Consider the following 19,927-nt stretch of genomic DNA (forward strand, 5'->3'; position numbering starts at 1 on the left):
CTGATGGAAGAAAATAGGTTAGAATATTGGAAGAGACTAAAGAGGTATATTAATTTTAAGTGATTTTTAAATTAGTAGCATATTGTGTTTATCTTGTGTAGTTTTTTGTGTTTATTTTATTTATATTTATTTTTTATTTTTTATTTTAAATTAAAATTAATATTTTATAAAAGGATGCGGTTTCTATAAGGTTGCAACCTTAAACAATCCAATTAAGGCGCACTTCCAAATTTTATCATAACATGCAATTTTGTTGGAAAAAATTCATAGGGTTATCTTAAAACCTATTTTCATATCTAATTAGACAATTATAAACTCTAAAAATAGTTAAAATCAAGGAGATCTATAAACATATGAAAATCTTAAAAATGGATAGCCTAGACAATGTGTTGCAAGATGCACTATTTCTAATACTCAAAATCTTTTTTTTTTATATTCATACATCTCGATGTCGAATGATCAAATAGAGGGTTTTTCAAAATTAAAATAACCTTTCCGATAGATTTTTAAGATTCATATGTAATTCTATATTTTAAGGGTGCAACCTTATATAAACTTTTTATGGTTAATATATTTAGGGAAAAGTTTTAATAAGGTTGGAACCTTAAAATGTAGAATCCCAGATGCACCTCAAAAATCTATCGGAAATGTTGTTTTAATGTTGAAAAAACTCTCTAATCATCTTGACATCAAGATGTATGAATATGAAAAAAAAAGAAAAAAAATTTGAGTCCCGAAAATAGTGCACCTTCTAACACATTATCTAGATAGTTCATTTTCAAGAGTTTCATATATTTCTAAATCTACTTGATTTTAACTATTTTTGGATTTTAAAATTTTCTAATTAGGCATAAAAATAGATTTTAAGATAATACTAAGAATTTTTTACAATAAAATTACATATTATGATTACAATTTTAAGGTACACCATAATTGAATCGTTTAAGGTTGCAACTTTATAGAAACCGCTCCCATACATTTAATACATATTCAAAACACATGCACGCGATTAGCCTTCTTAAAGGCGAAATTCAAACGCTGCAATACCCCTTTTGTCTCCCCTTCTTAATCTACATCCATCTCTCCATTCCAATAACCTCAAACCCCTCCTCACTATCTTTGCAAAACTCTTTTCCTCTCTCTCCAATTTTATTTATTCTATTTCTCTAATTAATTTGATAAACTTCGAAACCCATTAAATATCCCTTCTCTTTCTCTAATTAATTTTATAAACTTCAAACCCATTAAAAAAACAAGGGTATAATCTGTATAAAGTTGCAACCTTAAACAATCAAATTAAGGTGAATCTCTAAATATTATCATAAATATAATTTTGGTATCAAAATTTTTTAGAATGGTTTGAGAATATATTTTCATCTCTAATTATAAATTTTAAACTCTAAACATGGTTCAACTCAAGTATAACTATAAATATTTAAAAATAGATAGTCCAATAATGTGTTGTAAAATACACAATTTTTAGGACTCGAAAGCTTTTTTTTCCTTTTTATATTAATACATCTCAACGCCTTGAGATGATCAATTAAAGGGTTTTCCAATATCAAATCAATAATTTTTAAAGTGCACTTTAATTTTACATTTTAAAATTACAACTTTAGGTAAACCTTTTCCAATAAATAAAACAAATGTCCAAATCAAACCCCAAAATATCAACCGGGTATCCCTCCCTCACTCTACCTTCAAGCTCAACTATTTTCTGTACGCCATCGACAGTACAGCATCTAACGGATGAGCCAAGCTCCCTCTTTAAAGTCTTACTTCTCTTCCTACTCCGTTATCTCCCACTCAACCTCTCCCTCTCTCTCTCCTTCTACTTTTCTCTCTCTGATCGTTCTTATCGTCCTCCATATACAATCAGAGCACGACCTCTCTCTGTCTTCCCTTTTTTTAGTCTAGGTTCGTCACGTATCATTTATGAAGCTTAAAACTTTATAAATAAATATAAAATTATATTTTAATGCTATCACAAAGATTTTCAATATTGAAACCACATTTCTCGACACTATTTGAAAGTAGGTTAAAAATTGATTGTTTAGAGCCTCGGCTCTATACAAACCACTCCCTTATATTTAAATCTATTTTAGTTGAAATATTCTTTATAGCATGCGTTTTTGTGGCAAAGAAGAGATTATTTGATTATGATCAGTATTTGCGGGACTAGGCCACGAAATTAGGGTCTAGGCCGGGCTCGGCCTAGTTAGCTTTTCTTATTTTTCCTTTTTCTTAATATGTCAGGCACGCTTAGTCAGCTTTCCTTATTTTAGTTTTTTTCTTTATCTACTATGCCCTTTCCTGACCAGGCTAGGGATCTAGGCCAAGTCCCCTTTTGGCCCGGATTTATAACAACAATGGCAAAGTCCAAGCCCAGCTATAGCTTATGTTGCCCGACATTTTTTAATCACTTAGACGGTTATAATTTATGTTGGTCCTATGATTTTGTCCTTTAAGACATAGTAAGCAAAAGGATAACAAGGGAAAAAATAAGTAAAAGGATAACATTTCTTAAGAAAGGGGATTAATTAAAAATAAATTGCTAAAATTAGCATTTACAGTGAAAATATTATATGTTATCTATAAAAAAAGGGAAAACTTTCGATATGCCACTAAGCATAGGGAATTCATATATGCCACGATCCTCCCGTTGTTAGATTTGAATGAATAATTGGGATACCTTCAGCCATAATGTCATAAGTACGCCTTTCACCGCTTATTTTATTGTAAATTTATTGTTTATTATTATTATTATTATTATTATTATTATTATTATTAACAAACCACGTTAATGTGAAATTTGGCAGTGTTATTACGTCAATGGGGCACACCTAAAAAAATAAAAATAAATTCAAAAAATTAACGACTAGATTGCCTCTAAAACTTTTAGGGATATTTTTGCTATTTTATTTTATCATAAATATTTTTTATAGTTTTCATAGGTGCGACATATGAAAGGATGATATGCCCAAAATTTAGTTGTTAATATGATTTGTAAAAAAAATAAAAAAAATAAAAAAGTGCAACATTTTTATTTTTAAGTCACCAAAATTTAATTATGCGCTCATATTCTTCTCTAATAAAGTTAATTATACGCTTAGATTCTTTTCTTTTTCGTTTCGAGTAACATTGTTCTTAATCAAGTGTTTTTGAAAGATAAACTTCGGAAAAGGAAGTTGAGATGGTGCAGAGTGAAGATGAGAATAAAGGGCAAGGTCACCTAGTTTGGCTTCTCTCTAAATTCCTATTATGCCTGATTTGCTTTTCCCGAGTAGTCATGGATGGCGAGATTTAAAATGCTTTCTTTTTATTATTGTGTCAAAATCTACACTTCATTGTCCAACTTAGATTGAGCTCATAGTAATCAAAATTAGAGGATGACTCGGTTTCGCATGTGCTATAGTTAAGTCGTGTCCAAAGTGAAAACTAAATTTGCTTGAAAAATTTACCTGAGCCAATGTTTGAGTAGTTTTAACTGGTTGGATCTACTGGTTTCGAGAATCGTGCTTGCTTATTTATTTGCCCAAATTTAACCGCTTTCATTGATTTTGCCTAAATTTAATAGCATTCATCGATTCTGAACAGTGAGGGTGGTGCTTGCTTATTTATTTGCCCAAATTTAACAGCATTCATCGATTCTGAATAGTACTCACCCTACTTATGTATTATGGGAATTTGCCTATGCCAAAACCAGCGAAGTCGTTAAAAACTAGTAATAAGAATATTAAGTAATAAGAAGATTCAAAACTAGCGAAAAACCTAGAATTGTTTTGAGACATGCATCCTACGAGGAATAAAACTTATTTTGATGAATATGAAGAGCCACAATTCGTACAAGCTTTCTCTCAATTCAAGTTCAGCTCCCAAGAGAGAAACTTGGCATTTTCTTGAAAGTTTGAGACAGGCATTTTTTTAAAGCATAGTGTATATAGTTTTTAATTTTTTTAATATTCACTGAATAGAACACTTATAATAGTTCAAATACAATTAATCAACTAAATAATGAACAAAAAAACAATTATAAAAAGGTTTTCACTTGCTGCCACTAACAAAACTTCTCGTGTTCGATCAACAAAAAATCACATAATACATATGCACAAGAAAAATCTACCTGCCCTCTTTCTATACCCACCCTCTCTCTATTCCTCTTTCTGTCAATAGCTAAACACTCTCTGTCTATCTCTCGCTAAACACTCTTTGTCTATGAGTTTGTTTCTCTGTCAATGGCTAAACACTCTTTTCTGTCCTAATAAGATTATCTCATATCAAGAACTCACGAGTCTTTAGAGTAATCGGTATTTGTCAAGACTAACCAGACATTATCCATCCCACTTTTCAAGCTTTCATCGATAATATTGGCTGCATTAGAGGAAATTTTCTCTTTCTCTTTGACTGTATGGAAATCCTTGTTGACATGCACATTTTTCTTGCAATAATCCTTGTTGTCACGTATATCAGTATTTTTTGTTCATGCCTAGGGTGTATAATTGTTGTTTAAAAGACAAACGATTGGTGAGAGAGTTTGTGATACATCGTGATAAGACCCATACGAATAAGGGAGTGAGGACAACAAAATTATAACATGATCCTCATCATCTATCTTAACACCAATGCTCAATAATTTATAAATAATTTTATTACATTGATTCAGATGCTCATGAATATTCACACCTTCATACATGCGCAAGGTGTATACTTGTTGTTTCAAAAATAGTTGATTTTGAGGGACTTTGTTATTTACAGACTCCCATGCTTTGACAAAAGATGTTGTTGAATCCTCATTGATGATGTTCAACAACACTTCACTTGATATGAATAATCAAATAGTGCTTATAGCCCTCATATGGACTATTTATCCTTGAAATATTGGAGTAATCCCTCAACACCTAGTGGGTTTCTTGGTGGGCATGTCTTTAATGCACCGTCCGTCAATAATTCCATTAATTTGGGGCAATCCCTCAACACCTAGTCGGTTTCTTGGTGGGTATGTACTTACTGCACTGTCCTTCAAGAATTCTATTAATTTAATGAATATAACCATTAGTTTTGTTGTTAGCTCGCGCTTTCTTCCACCATCAATATTCATGCATTTAATTGTTTGGAAAAAGTTTATCTAAGGATGCAACTTTAAAATGTAGAATTACATATGCATCTCAAAAATCAACCTTATAGAAACTGCACCCTTTATGTTTTAGCGTATGCTTTCTCTCATCATCACCGTGAGAGAAATGTTGAAGCTTAGATGGATAACCATGGCTAGGACTCAGAAGCCCATTGATGCCATTCCTACTTTGCACATGCATGCTATAAATGGAGTTTTCATATTGTGTGATGGGAAAGTGTTGGGTTTGGTGATAGCTAAATCACCATGCTCATATTTTCTTCTAAAGATTAGGGTATTATGGAAAATAAAAATTTGACTTTTTTGAGAAGCAAGAAAGTGATATTTTTATAAGAGAGTGAATGATGACATAGTACCCCTCCTTTGAGAGTCACCCCTCTGGGGATTACGGGAATGGATCTCCAATATGAAGATGGGTCTTCAAGAGAGAGAGAGACATAGCCTTTGGGAAAGAAGCAGTATTCCTATGAGTTTTGAGTTGGTTAACTTCAACTTCTAGAGAGAGAAAATCTTTATGTTGATCGCTAAGTTATCTTTTCAGTAGCGGTGTTGTGGTGGGAAAGAGGATGTTGATCGATGGTGTTGCTCGGTCGTAAGAGCGGGTTTAGAAAGAAAGATCAGTGATGGTTTTTTACCGATGTTTAAAAATAGGTATTATCTCTTGTAACCCAAAACTGTAATCTTCATTGTGATAGTGAATTTCTAGTGGTCGAAGCTGTGGATGTAGCCCTATGGGGTCGTGTCTTGTTGCGGTGTGCTTTTTATGTTTGCTTTATTTCTTGCACTCGATTTATAATTGTAGTCATCTACTTCGCGTGATCTTGGGTCGAATCCTGGTGTTTGGGATTCCCCGTTTCGCAATATAAGGGATTCTCGAGAACCTTATAATTGGTATCAGAGCATAAAGTGTTTACGGGGGGCTAAGGCTTGCATTAAAAAAATGATGAATGGTGGAGTTTGATGGATACATGGTTTGAGGTGAAGAAATATAGAGGGAAAGTGTTTGTTAAAATTGAACAATGGAGGTAAGTGAGAAGAAATCAAGATATATCCATGATTTGAGGTAGAGAAATATGAAGGGAAAGTGTTTGTCAAAATTCCACAATAGAGGCCAGTATGAAGAAATCAAGAACTCTATTCAATAAAGATTGTCAAGGAAATTATGATGATTTTGCTATCAAGGTGAAGATTGTTGGGTTTGATGATAGCTAAATCACCATACACATATTTCTTCTAAAGATTAGGGTATTATGGAAAAGAGAAATTTGACTTTCTTGATAAGCAAGAAAGTGATATCTTTATAAGAGAGTGAATGAGAACATAATAACCATCCTTTGAGGGTCACCCCTTTGGGGGTTATAGAAATGGATCTCCAATACAGAGACGAGTCTTTAAGAAAGAGAGACATGGCCTCCGATAGAGAGACAATATTCCCATGAGTTTTGGGTTGGTTAACTTCCATTTCTAGCTAGAGAAAATCTCTATGTATTCTCGAGGTTATCTTTTCAGTAGCGGTATTGCGGTAGGAAAGAAGATGTTGATTGACGGTGTTACTTGGTCGGGAGAGTGAGTTTAGAAGGGAAGATCGGTGATGGTCTTTTATTGATGTTTACATATAGGTATTATATCTTGTGACCTAAAACTGTAATTTTCATTGTAATAGTAGATTTCTAGTTGCCGAGGCCGTAGATGTAGCCCTACGGGGTGAACCATGTAAATCGTGTGTTGTTGTAGTGTGTTTTTTATGTTTGTTTTATTTTTCCCACTCGATTTATAGTTGTATTTATCTGCTTCACGTTTAGTCAATCATGTACACGATCTTAGTTGGGATCCCGATGTTGGGATTTCGGTTCCGCAATATAAGGAATTCTCGAGAACCCTACATAAAGGTTGCAATATTTAGATCTATATCTAACGTGTCAAAGTTTTTTTTATTTTTAATATTTTTCTACAAACTATATGAATATGAAATTTAGTAAATGCCATCATCTCAATGGACACACGTAAGAAAAAATAGTAAAAAAAATATTTTCGATAACATACAATGATCAAAATACCTTTGAAACTTTCAAGAGCATTTTAATTATTTTATTTTGTTGACAATAATTTTTTTTTATATTTTTTACAATTACGAGTTAAGAGAGGAGTGACCCCTAAAAGTTTGTGCCAAAATAATTTGTAAAAAAAATTAAAAATAAAATGATTTAGAGATGTGACATTGTAATTGGGACCATCTCAACTGTCCATTATGAACGGTTGGATAGAGGCAAATATATAAGTTTTATGCAAAGCTTGCCCTTGTGGGATACAGGCAACTCCGTCTGCCTGCATGATAAGTTTTTTAAAGCCACTATACCTGCACTAAAATGAGGGAGAGCAATGCCAAAGATGTCCTCCTCACCTATGCAATAAGGTTGGTTACATTATAAGTACCAGCGAGGGACACCTGCTACACCATGCATTGAGTATGCTCTTTAGATATTATAAGTTGGAAAAAAGTTTATATAAAGTTGCAATCTTAAAGTGTAAAATTAAAGATGCATCTCAAAAATCCGTCGAAAAAAGTTGTTTTAATGTTAAAAACCCTCTAATTGATCATCTCAATATCGAGATATGAATACAAAAACAAAAAATTGAGTCCCATAAATAGTGCATCTTGCAACAAATTATCTAGGCTGTTTATTTTCAAGATTTTCATATGTTAATAGATCTATTATTGTGAGGCCCCAATTTTGAACTGGAAGGGACACTAAAGAGAACTTCCTTCTGCCCTTCAATCCCTTGGATAGATAGAAAGGTACTTGATTACAACTATTTTTTTAATTTAAAATTTTATAATTTGATGTGAAAATAGATTTTCAGATGATCATAAGAAGTTTTCACATTTCACACTAAAATTGCATGTCATGATAAAATTTGGAAATGCATCTCAATTGGATTGTATATGGTTGCAACCTCATATAAACCACACCCTTTGAGTTTTCATGTTTAACATTATGTGATGCATTCATATACACCATATTATATAAGAAATGTTGTAGTAGGAATTTTAGTCCATTTCATATGAACTTTGCAATTTGTAATTTTAATTGTGTGTTCCTACAAGTTTACAATGTACAATTGCCTACTCAAATAAACAACATATTTATACAATGAGTATAGTTGAAATGAGGATGTTGAGATGGATGAGTGATAAAACAATAAAGAATATAATTCAAATAAAATACATTTGAGACATGATTGCTCATGTTACAATACCGTGCTAAGATGTTGGTAGATTTTGAATCTTTTTTTAATAGCATTTTTTGGTATAATTTGGAGTGTCCCCTCGTTTTATTGGCATGCACCTAGAAAAAATAAAATTGGTTACGATGAAAATAAGTGATTAAAAAGCTCCTTCATGTTTCAAGGATATTTTAATATTTTTCATCATCAAACCTATTGGTTATTATTTTTATCGTGCACATTCCCATGAGATGTGTAGATGCACTAAATAGTGAAAGCTAAAAATAAAATACTTTGAGCCGTTTAATAAACATCTAACATTTAGGGGTTGTTTGGATACCTGGAAATATATTGTCTATAAAATATATTACTGACATAATACATTACTGCATAATACATTACTTTAAATGGATTGTTATTGTTTAGGTAGCATTTAGATGCAACCTGGCAAATACATTGTTATTGTTTGGCTATGTCTGGAAGAAATATAGAAAATGCATTACTAACATTTTACCAGCACGTGCTTGTAAACTATCATTTCTTTCTTTTTTGTCACAAAATTCCTCTAAAATACATAATTTTCAGTTCCTTCTTTTTTGTCACAAAATTCCACTAAAATACTGAATTAAAATCATCATCACACGATTTCAAAAAGATTTCTAATAAAAACATTATCACCATTTCAAAAAGATTTTCCAATAATAACTTGTATCATTTTACAGTTATGACACTATTTCCTACTTATTTTAAGTGCCTTGGTAAATCACATGTTTTCGAACATGACAGTGGTTTCAACATGATAAGTCATTGGAACAATATAATTGGAATAACTTGATTTTATTATGATAAGCCATATTTTTATTTATTTTTTATAGAAGTCTTTCAAATGTCTCTCTGTATAATTTCAAATAAACAATAAATTTATGATACTAAATTCAAAATTTGTAGGGTACGAGTTAAAAAATGGGAAGAAGTTTGATTAGTAAACTAGAAGGTTTGGTAATTGCAGTATAAAATTTTGAGGTATTGGAGAAGACTAAAGAGGTATGTTATTTCAATTGAGATTTTAGTAATCTCTTATGAGGATGGTGTTGTGTGAAATTTTTTATTATGATTGTGTTGTGTAATTTATCATTGATTATTGATTTTTATTTTTATTACTTTTGTTTTTATATGACATTGATGCCAGGGGAGGAGCTTAAAAAGGGAGGGATGACATTATGCTATGTGAAACGTTTTATTATAATTGTGTTGTGTAATTTATCATTAATTACTGATTTTTATTTTTATTATTTTTGTTTTTATATGACAGCTAATCCCTTCAAATAATGGGACGAGCTTAAAAAGGGATCACCTAGTTATTATGAAGAGAGAGGGAGAGAAGATTTTTTTAACCGTGTAATCTCTTTCCATTTCGTTAGGATTAAGTGTACCTTCTTTACTATAAAGTGCACCCAAACAATTTCTAGGTACCTAAACGGCCCCTTAAGAGCCAAATTATGACATTGTGACTCAAGTCATCCCAAAGCAGGGTCACATATGCTTTATAGTTTGAGTGGCGCCGCATATAAAACTACCCCTTAAAAAAATTGGTAATTAAACACACATGCATAATTTACTTTTTCTAAATTTTATCAAAGAATTTTCATTTCTAACTTAATATTGTTTTCACAAAAAAATTTAAAAAATCAAATTGCCCATATTTTTGGATCTTTAAGATGAAAATATTATATTATCATATTTTATTTGTTAATTAAAATTTTAGATTTTCAAAGCCCACAAATCTGAAAAATTAGGTTTCACCTTTTCGGGATATTAAAAATTCAAAATTTAAAATTAGGTTATTCAAAATATTAATTAATTATATGACTCAATCATAATTTTTTATTTCTAATTATAAATTTAGTTTCACTTTGTTTTATTACTTTTTTTATCAATTTAGTCTCAATTTTTTTATTAATTACTTTTTTATGAATTTGATCGTTTAAAATTATGCTTATAGAATAGACCGATCGAAATTTAGTTGGAGAATTAATGTTTTGAGATGGATATTTGGACTTAATTTTTAAGCATATATAATCTCTAAAATGAAGATCATGAATATGTATAAATAAATAAAATTTTAAAACTAGAAATAATAATTTCATTAAGAAAATATTGGAACATCAGATTCCATTGTTTTTTGATGGACCACGTACTTACTTTCATCGTTAAGATGGATGCTTTACACTACTTGACAGCATATGTAAAAATGTGGTCCAACCCGTGTGAAACAAAGGAAATTATTAAAAAAATTAGCATATAAAACTAAGAAATGCACCGAACCTTCATGCGGAATTCTATTTGTTTGAAACGTGAGTTTGGAAGGAAACTGACGCTATACTTATTGAAGATATGCTTCTCTCACACCGTTGTGATCTGGAGGACTTTGCAATTTATTACCGAGCATTGAGGTTAGGTACACCAAGAAATCCATGAGTTATTGTTTGAGTCACCGGTAATAGTTTTCATCTTTAGTTTCACTAAAATAAAGTAGTACATAAACAAACCCCCCTCTCTCTCTCTCTTTTTATTGTATGAAGATAGATCTCTCTTCTTTCTCTCTCTCCCTCTCTCTCTCATAATAAAACTCTCTCTTGTATGAAGATGGATCTCTCTCCCCCTCATTATAAAACTAAAATGGAATTGTATACAATGAGACTATCTTTATTATAAGGAAGCCACAATCACTCATACTCATTAGATGTCAAATTTGATGGCTTAGGGCTCGTCAGAGGATTTTTTTTTTTTTAATTTTAAGTCATTTCAATGATACTCTTACAGCCTCCTATTTTGAAATCCAAAGATTAAAAATGCTTGTGACTTTCTTGTACAAAAAGTAAATAATTATTTTGTATATTTGCTAAAACTAAATAATTGATGATGAGAAGAGTGTGGGGTCTCTCTCTGTTTTTCCAAAGTAGCACATAAGAACATGCTCCTTTTATGGGCGAGCATGCTTAAATCATAGGTGGGAAGTCTAGTAATAATAATATGTCGGCAAACTAACATATCATTAATAAATTGATTTTGCAAAAACAAAAAGTCAGAAACAAGGATTGGAAAAATTTAGGTAAGTCAAAGTATAATGAATATTTCAAATTTTATTAAAAAAGACAGAGAAACAATCAGATATGTGAAGATAATATAGGATAAGATTACATTCTTCTTTGATGTATTAAAACTATTGAATAATAATTTTATCTCCTTACCTAATATCATAAGGATAATACTCAACAATTTTGTCTGAATTTTCAATAAATACATGAACAATACTTACTCTATTGTCATGAGACATAATGAATCAACAATACTAGCACAAGAACTGTAATCCAATGCATATTATTATTGTTAGAAGTAAAAAAAAAAACAAAAGACCCTTAGTATATGATTGTAGTTAAAAAAAACCAGTACAAAAGCTCAAAAATTAAAATAGTGGTCCATCCAAAAAAAAAATTGATTCATGCGGCCTGGACCACATTTCCACATATGTGGTACGGAAAGGGCAAAGCATCCATCTTAAAGATGGATGCAAGTAGGTATTCTCATATAAAAACAATGAAAACTAACGTTTCAAATGTTTTCTTACTAGAATTATTATTTTTAATTTTTAAAACTATATATTTTTTCATATTCATGATCTCCATGTTAGAGATTACATGTCCTTAAAAATTAAGTCTTAAAATCTATCTCAAAAATAGATTTATTAAGAGGCCCACATTTTTACATATGAGCCGCATAGAAACCGGGTCCCATCCAAAATGCTTTGTTTTATATCAATGAAGCAATAAAAAAATTTCACAAAGTAAAACTAATCAAACTTCTGTATTTAAAAGCAACAAAATGCTTAAGTAGATCCAATAATCGAATCTCACCCTGAATTTTTAACTACCTAAACTTTTAGCTGTCGATAATCTCCCCTACTCTTTATATGGATGATTTGTGTTAGAGAAAAAGAGATTTTTCACTGCTCCTCAAACTCTACCTATATTTTAAGATATGAGGTTGATAGATTATCTTTTTCGGAATGTATTGCCCTTGTCTTTTTAATAAGCAAATTTTTATGGAAATCCCTAAACCAAAATTTAAGACATTAAATCAATGCAGAAAATAAAAATTTCGATAAAGATATGTTGAAGTAGAATTTTTAATTTTTTTTTTTAATTATAGATTTATATCGAATCAAATTAAAAATTCAATTTTTTGAAGATCTTCTGCAAAAACTAGGAGCTCTTTAGGTGATTTAAAAAAATTAAAGATCGTTTGAAATCTTGGTCAGTTTGAAAGGATTTGCGCATGGCCGACTAAATACTAGTGTTGGAGACTCAGACAAGTGAGAACCTTTAAAGGTTTGTGCATTTTCTTCGTTCAAATGTGGTCGGTATACCTTTCCAATAAATGGAGCAGGCAGCTCATTAACACAACTAGTACGGGGTACGATATCATGGAGAGGAGGGACCATGTTATCAACTCATACTATTTTTGTAGGACTCTTTTTTTCTTTTCTTTTTTTTTTTGGGTGAATAAGTGGGGATGTCGGCCCCCTACCCGTTTTATTAAAGAATCAAAAGATATTACATGAACAGTTCTTATACAATCATTGGCATAAGAACACTAGCAGTATAAGATAAAATGAAAAACATTACAAAATGAGGAAGAAGAATTAAAAGAGATATTACATGAATAGTTCTTATACATCGTTGGCATAAGAACACTAGCAGATAAAATAAAAAGTACTACAAAATTAGGAAGACAAGCGCACCATACAGTAGTTTCATTCAGCTGTATGGTGTGCTTGCCCTCTATGCTTAGGAGTAATATATAAATAATGTCTGGAAATTTGACATGGAGAAAGAAAGAATAGATGCTTATAGACATTATTCGTGCATCTCTCAAGATATTATATAGGATATTTCTCTCATGCTCTTGCATAAAAAAATTACTAAAATCAGTTGTGTTTGGAGCTAATCCTTTTTGTAGCTCCTTCTCTGTCTCCTAGTAAGAAGTTGATCTGAATTCTCTTATGCATAAGAAAATTTCTAAAATCAGTTGTGTTGGAGTCAATTCTTTTGATAGTTTTTTCTTTGTCTCCTCACACACTAGTAAAAAGTTGATCTGAATTCTCTTAAAACAAAGGTTCTCTCTCTCCCCGAATAGTTGCAGCTTACAAGTTATGGGGTGGACATATATTGCAAGAATCAAGGCAGACCCTATTCTTATAATGGTTGTAGGTACATGAATTTTAAGTAAAGTAGTTCAAAGTATCTAGCTCTCTTTTTATTTCTCTATCTCCATTTCCTTTTGTTTTTTTATTTGGCTTTTGCATATAGAATATTAGATCGACATGTCAATATTTCTTCCCACATTTAAGTGAGATATTTTAAATTAGATAAAGATTCTTGGAAATATTTTAGGTTAAATATTATAAAAAGTAATTTTGAAGTTAGATAAATGTTGTAAGAAATTGAAAGGAAGGGAGAGGGAGTGAGAGAGAGGAAGAGAAAATCTTTCTACTTTGGTTATTATCACCCTCAACCCATCCTCTTTCATTTCATGATTTCTCTCTTCTTCTTTTTTCTAATGAACATTTTCAGACTCTAATTCATACATTGGAGTCTCTCCCTCTATGCTTAGAAATTTTATTAATAATAAATATTTAAGAAATTCAACATGGAGAAAGAAAGAAGAGATGCTTACAAATATGAACACCTCTTAAGATCTTATATAGGCTGCTTCTCTCAAGCATTTGCATAAATTTTGATGATGTAACCTCCTTTATGTAACCCTTTTTCTTTTAATAAAATTACATAACTTTGTCAAAAAAAAAAAAAAAACCAAATTTAGCTACATTGGAGTTATCTCTTCTTTTGATGTCCACCTTATCTAAAAGCCAGAAGTTGATTTGAATTCTCTTAAAAAGAGTATACTCATTATGTGTATGTGTGTGAGTGTGTATATGGGTGGGGGTATGTGTATTCAAATAATTGCATGCTAGGGTTAACTCTCATTTTAGTTCCTTCTTTGTCTGTCCACCCTCTGTAGAAGCCAGAAGTAGATTTGAATTCTCTTGAAAAGGGTATACTATGTGTGCGCGTGCGCATGCGGGCGTTGAAATAATGCATACTGACAAGTTTATAATAGGTTATAGACCGTTCAAAAAAAAGTTTATAATAGATTAACACTAACTAATAGAGTTAGTCTCCTTTTTTAACACTAACTAATAGAGTTACTCTTAGTCGTGCATGAAATACGGTATACCATAGGAACCATTTTGTCTTTAGACGTTTGTCATCCGTGAGACCTGATATAGTAATATGTTTTTGAACAGAATAGAAGGAAAAAGTAATTAAAGAGAATTTTATAAGATTGAAAATGGTTGAGGTTTGTATCAGGTAACAACCTCAAACAACCAACATAAAGTGCCTCAAAGTCTAGTTGAATGTATCTCAAAGTCTAGTTGAAGGACAAATATGTAGTGTCAAAGACCTGCTTTAAACTCTATTTTCAACTCTAATTATGAAATTTAGACCTCATAGAATAGCGTAGATCCAGTAGATTGATAAATATTTCAAATTTTGTAAAATGGAGTGCCTAAACAATTTTTGTAGGATACACATTTTTAGGACTTGAAATCTTTTTTTTTTTAAATCTATATATCGTGATATTGAGATGATCAATTGTAAAGCTTTTCAACATCGAAACAACTTTTGTTTTTGGATTTTTGAATTGCACCTTACTTCTACACTCTAAAGTTGTTACCGAGCCCTTCACCCCATATTGTTTATGCTGATTTTGTGGTTACGGTCGCAGGATGGGGAATTGGAAAAGACAGCGGAAGCAGTGAAGTGTGTGTCCTGATACACATTATCATCAACTATCCAATCAAGCTGCATCTACAATACAATTTCAACAATACCGAGTTGCAATTCACATTCTAGCCTTGTACACAACAAAGCAAACCCCATCTAATAAGTATCTTAATAAAAAAAATGGAAGCTATTCCAATTAACTACATTCTCAATTACATATGAAATCAATGACAGGAAATACGTAGACATTTAACCCTGCCATGTTTAGATTCACAGGTAATATTAGCATTAAGCACTAAAAGTATAAAGGAAAACCAATTTAAAAAGGAGTGTGGTTTGCATAAGGTTGCAACCTTAATAAATCCAATTAAGACGCACCTCAAAATTTTATCATAAATGTAATTTCGATATAAAATATTCTTAAGATGTCTCAAGAATCAATTTTCATCGCTAACTATAAAAGTTTAAACTCTAAAAATGGTTCAAATCAAGTAGATCTATAAACACATGAAAATCTTGAAAATAGACCGTCCAGATAACATGTTGCAAGATATGTTATTTCACATTATTTCACGGAGTTAGAAATCATTTTTTTCTTTTCATATTCATAATTCCAACATCCAAACAAACCTTTTATAATGGATTTTTGAGGTGCAATTCACTCTACATTTTAAGGTTGGAACTTATATAAACTTTTTTCTTTATAAATTAGAAACGAAAAGACTAGGGTAGGCTCAATTTGTTGAATGACAAAACAACATTACCGTTTATTTTCTTCTCTTAGTACTCAACTAAAATTTTCTAAAATTAGACATATTTCTTGCAGCAAGATATCACCTCACCCGTTACGTCTCTCTCTCTCCTTTATCAAAGATCAATTGATCCTCGAAAATTAAAACAAATGGAAATTGGTAAAAATGGCAGTAATCTCTCTTTCATAATTTATATGAATGAGAACCCAGTGCCACTAGCCCTCCTATTTCCCTTTTTCAATGGTAAAAGACCACTGTCCCACCCTTCCGGTAACTCAGTGTCACGAGAATATTCCATATTCATGAGAAGTTTGGTAAAATTTTATTTTGGCGGCCTACCTAACACAACACATCTTCTTTTTTGGCGTTTGGGACGAGTGAAGGGAAACTCTAACTTTTTTTATTTTTTGTAACTTTTTCATTTTACTGGATTTTGTTCAATCCAATAAAATAAAAAAGTTAAAAAAAAGTAATAAATAAATAAATAAAATTAATGGATTAACAGGGAAATTCAAAGAAAAAAAAGTGCAAATTTTCAAATCATCTTAAAAATTATCACAATCATCGAAAAGCTTAATTCTAACTAATATAATAGTGTTCGCCATATTTTTTTTTATGTATTTTTCTGTTTTATAATATTTTTTACCTCAAAGCTCACAGCTGGCTGAGGAGGCTGAGTTACACGCGAGCTCAAGTAAACTTGGCCGAGTCCTGTACCATTGCACATCCATTACCACTTCATGGGGAACTGTAAAACCAATGAGGTAGTGGCACCACTGAGCAAATACCTTCAAATAATCAACCCGAAAAATAAGAACGGATGCCGTTCTTATGACATCGCCTTCGAACCCGCCATGCTGCGTTATGTTTGTTTTTATGATTTTTTTCATGTTTGTCCACAGCTTTCTTAAACCTGTTACTCGACATTGCTTCTCTGACAACCAACCTCGAAGAAGATCCGTATGAATACCATGTTCAAGAAAGCCTGTGGAAAGCATGAAAACATCAAACCTTCGATCGTCGTCTGAAATTTCTAAGTGAAAAACACTTACAATGTTGAGAACAAAAAGAGGGAGCAAGAGACGAGAATGGTGATATGGAGAGAGCACATGGAATCCCTTTTTCTAGAGGTCCGGGTTAGAGTTAACCACCCCACTTCTCACGGTTGACCCGGGCTACCTAACTGAATCATTCCAAGTCGGGCGGCATTTTTGCCAAGTGCCCAAACTAGTGTGGGAAAAGACGAGTCGGGCCGACTACTCCGCCCATGCCCTAACCACTCATCCGAATCTGAGTAATTGTAGTTAGAAAAAATTCAAAATAGAATTTTAAAAAACACAGCTAATTGTGGTTAAAAAATAGCAAAAACTAAATTTTAAAACATGAGTATGTGATTGGAAGAATTCTTAATTTTTTTTAAAAAGGGCGCAAGATATTTTAAATTAATTATTCACAGTCAAAATATTTTTCAATCTCCGACAAAATGATAGAAAACATAAATAAACATCTTACAACTATTTTTTTTATTTTTTAAAATTTCTTTTTAAAATTTTTTTAAGATCTCCAAGTTGGACATCCAACCCGACACAACTCGGGCTTGGCAAGGGCCCGAGCCTGAGTAACTCGGCCAAGTAGAAACTAATGGATGGACTTTTCAAATGCTGACTCAAACTAACTGACGCTTTACAATCTCAACAATAGGAGAAGCGGTTATGATATAAGGAAATGTATATGATTAGACCATTTACTTTTAATACAAGGTCACAATTAATTGTCAACCATTGGATGTGAAATCAGATGGATGGTGATGTGTTAGACACAAAGCCTGAAATAAATTTTCTTGAAAGTTGTTAGTCTTTCAGTTTAAACAAGATTGAACAAAAAAGGAAATGGTGGAAGGTCGATTTTCAAATGGACATAGTTTGTTATTTTAACTTGAGATAGAAAACAATCGATTTCTCCCTCATTGTTTCATCTAGTGTTTTAAAAATCAAATCGGTAGGGCTGATCATTCACCCATAGATCCATGTCGGATAATTGGATCAGTGATCCCAGGTGTGGATTGATATATATATATATATATATATATAAAGCTGACTAGCTCATATGAACATATGACCCCAACGACTCAAATTGAATCTGGGCCCACAATCACAGATATCCTGTAGTGTTGAATTTTTTTTTTTTTTTTCTACAAATCCAAATCACTTGAAATTATAGACGTGTATTCATTAAAAATAGGGATATTCTAAACTTCACAACCCTTCAAATTACAAATGTTCAAGATAGATAGAGCTGTGAATGGTGGATTTATTAATTTTGTTGTCTATTTTTTAAAAAAAGTTACTTTTGCAGGGAAAATTTGTAAATATTACTAAAAAACAAAGGGTATTTTTGTTATCTCTATAAGGGGTAAAATTGAAGTTTTAACTAAAAGACAATGACACTCTACAAAATAAAGTTTAAGGACACTAACTTCCAAAATGCCATTGTATTTTTGTGAAAATTTCAAATTTGTCATTGCTTAATAGTAAAGTTACCTATTTAAATAAGTTTTTAATGAAAAAATAAGGATTGTTTTGATAATATACTCATTACAACCCTTTTTAACTTGAACCTTTGTATTTTGAGGAGTTGTTAACTCAAGAAAATCCCATATATATATATATATATATATATATATATATATATATATATATATATATATATGAGTGTGTGTCTGTGTGTGAAAATGAATAATATTTTCGCCCATAGGCTCGGCACCGTTCGATTTTTTCAAACGGCATGGATTAAAAGACCACCATGGACATAACGTGTTTTTAAGGCAAAACTGCAACCGCTTTACAAAAGCTGTTGCGGGGTGAAACACAATTCAAATTCGTCCATAAGCATTCGATCTTTCAATTCAAATTCGTCCATAAGCATTCGATCTTTCAATTCTTTTTTAAAGATTAGTTCCTTCGATCTTTGAATTCTTTTTGTTTGAAATTCTAAGAAAGTGTCGCAAAGGTTGGCTTTTATATCCATTTTTTAAGAAAGTGCCTTCAATCTTTGAGTATTTTTTTTTTTTGAAGTTCCAAGAAAGTATCACAAAGGTTGGTTTTTGTATCATTTTTAAATTTTATATGAGGTCAGTGAAATATCCTATTAGTGATTTTGAAGTTTGGTTCGATTTGTGTAATAATATTTTTGGAATATTATAACTACATTCATACATAGTTTAAATGTAGTAAAATGTATAGGATATATGACATTGGCAAATTTTTTACGTTGGCTTTTAATATGGAATTACATGCTTTTAATAGAATAAGATGTTGGAATAACATATTTTTATTATGATAAATTTTTATTTTTGCTCTTTTTTTTGGTAATATAAAAGCTTTTACAGTATCTCTATATAACTTTAAGCTAATTTGTGAGGCTAAATTAAAAAACTAGAGAAAAGCCAAAAGTTTGTTTAACGAAATATAAAGTTGGCTGATGGAACAAAATAGGTTAGAATATTGGAAGAGACTAAAGAGGTATATTAATTTTAAGTGATTTTTAAATTAGTATCATATTGTGTTTATCTTGTGTAGTTTTTTGTGTTTATTTTATTTATAATTATTTTTTATTTTTTATTTTAAATTAAAATTAATATTTTATAAAAGGATGCGGTTTCTATAAGGATGCAACCTTAAACAATCCAATTAAGGCGCACTTCCAAATTTTATCATAACATGCAATTTTGTTGGAAAAAATTCATAGGGTTATCTTAAAACCTATTTTCATATCTAATTAGAAAATTATAAACTCTAAAAATAGTTAAAATCAAGGAGATCTATAAACATATGAAAATCTTAAAAATGGATAGCCTAGACAATGTGTTGCAAGATGCACTATTTCTAATGCTCAAAATCTTTTTTTTTTATATTCATACATCTCGATGTCGAATTGATCAAATAGAGGGTTTTTCAAAATTAAAATAA

General features: G+C 31.0%; 1 long non-coding RNA gene across 2 annotated transcripts; it reads right to left on the bottom strand.

The window, feature by feature from the left end:
- Nucleotides 1-15,297: 15,297 nt before the first annotated feature.
- Nucleotides 15,298-17,162, bottom strand: LOC148781239 (uncharacterized). 2 transcript variants are annotated; one of them, XR_016058910.1, is made up of 3 exons: nt 17,012-17,106; nt 16,606-16,944; nt 15,298-15,462 (listed from the first exon to the last, which is right to left on the bottom strand). It is a non-coding gene; the product is annotated as an uncharacterized LOC148781239 (long non-coding RNA). The 2 variants fall into 2 exon arrangements; XR_016058909.1 differs by lacking the exon at nt 15,298-15,462 and having other exon boundaries at nt 16,193-16,944; nt 17,012-17,162.
- Between the last annotated feature and the right edge of the window lie 2,765 nt (nt 17,163-19,927).

The sequence above is a fragment of the Amborella trichopoda genome, chromosome 7, assembly GCF_054954075.1.
Source record: "Amborella trichopoda isolate Santa Cruz 75 chromosome 7, AtrichopodaSantaCruz75HAP2 v2.0, whole genome shotgun sequence".
NCBI classification, from domain to species: domain Eukaryota; kingdom Viridiplantae; phylum Streptophyta; class Magnoliopsida; order Amborellales; family Amborellaceae; genus Amborella; species Amborella trichopoda.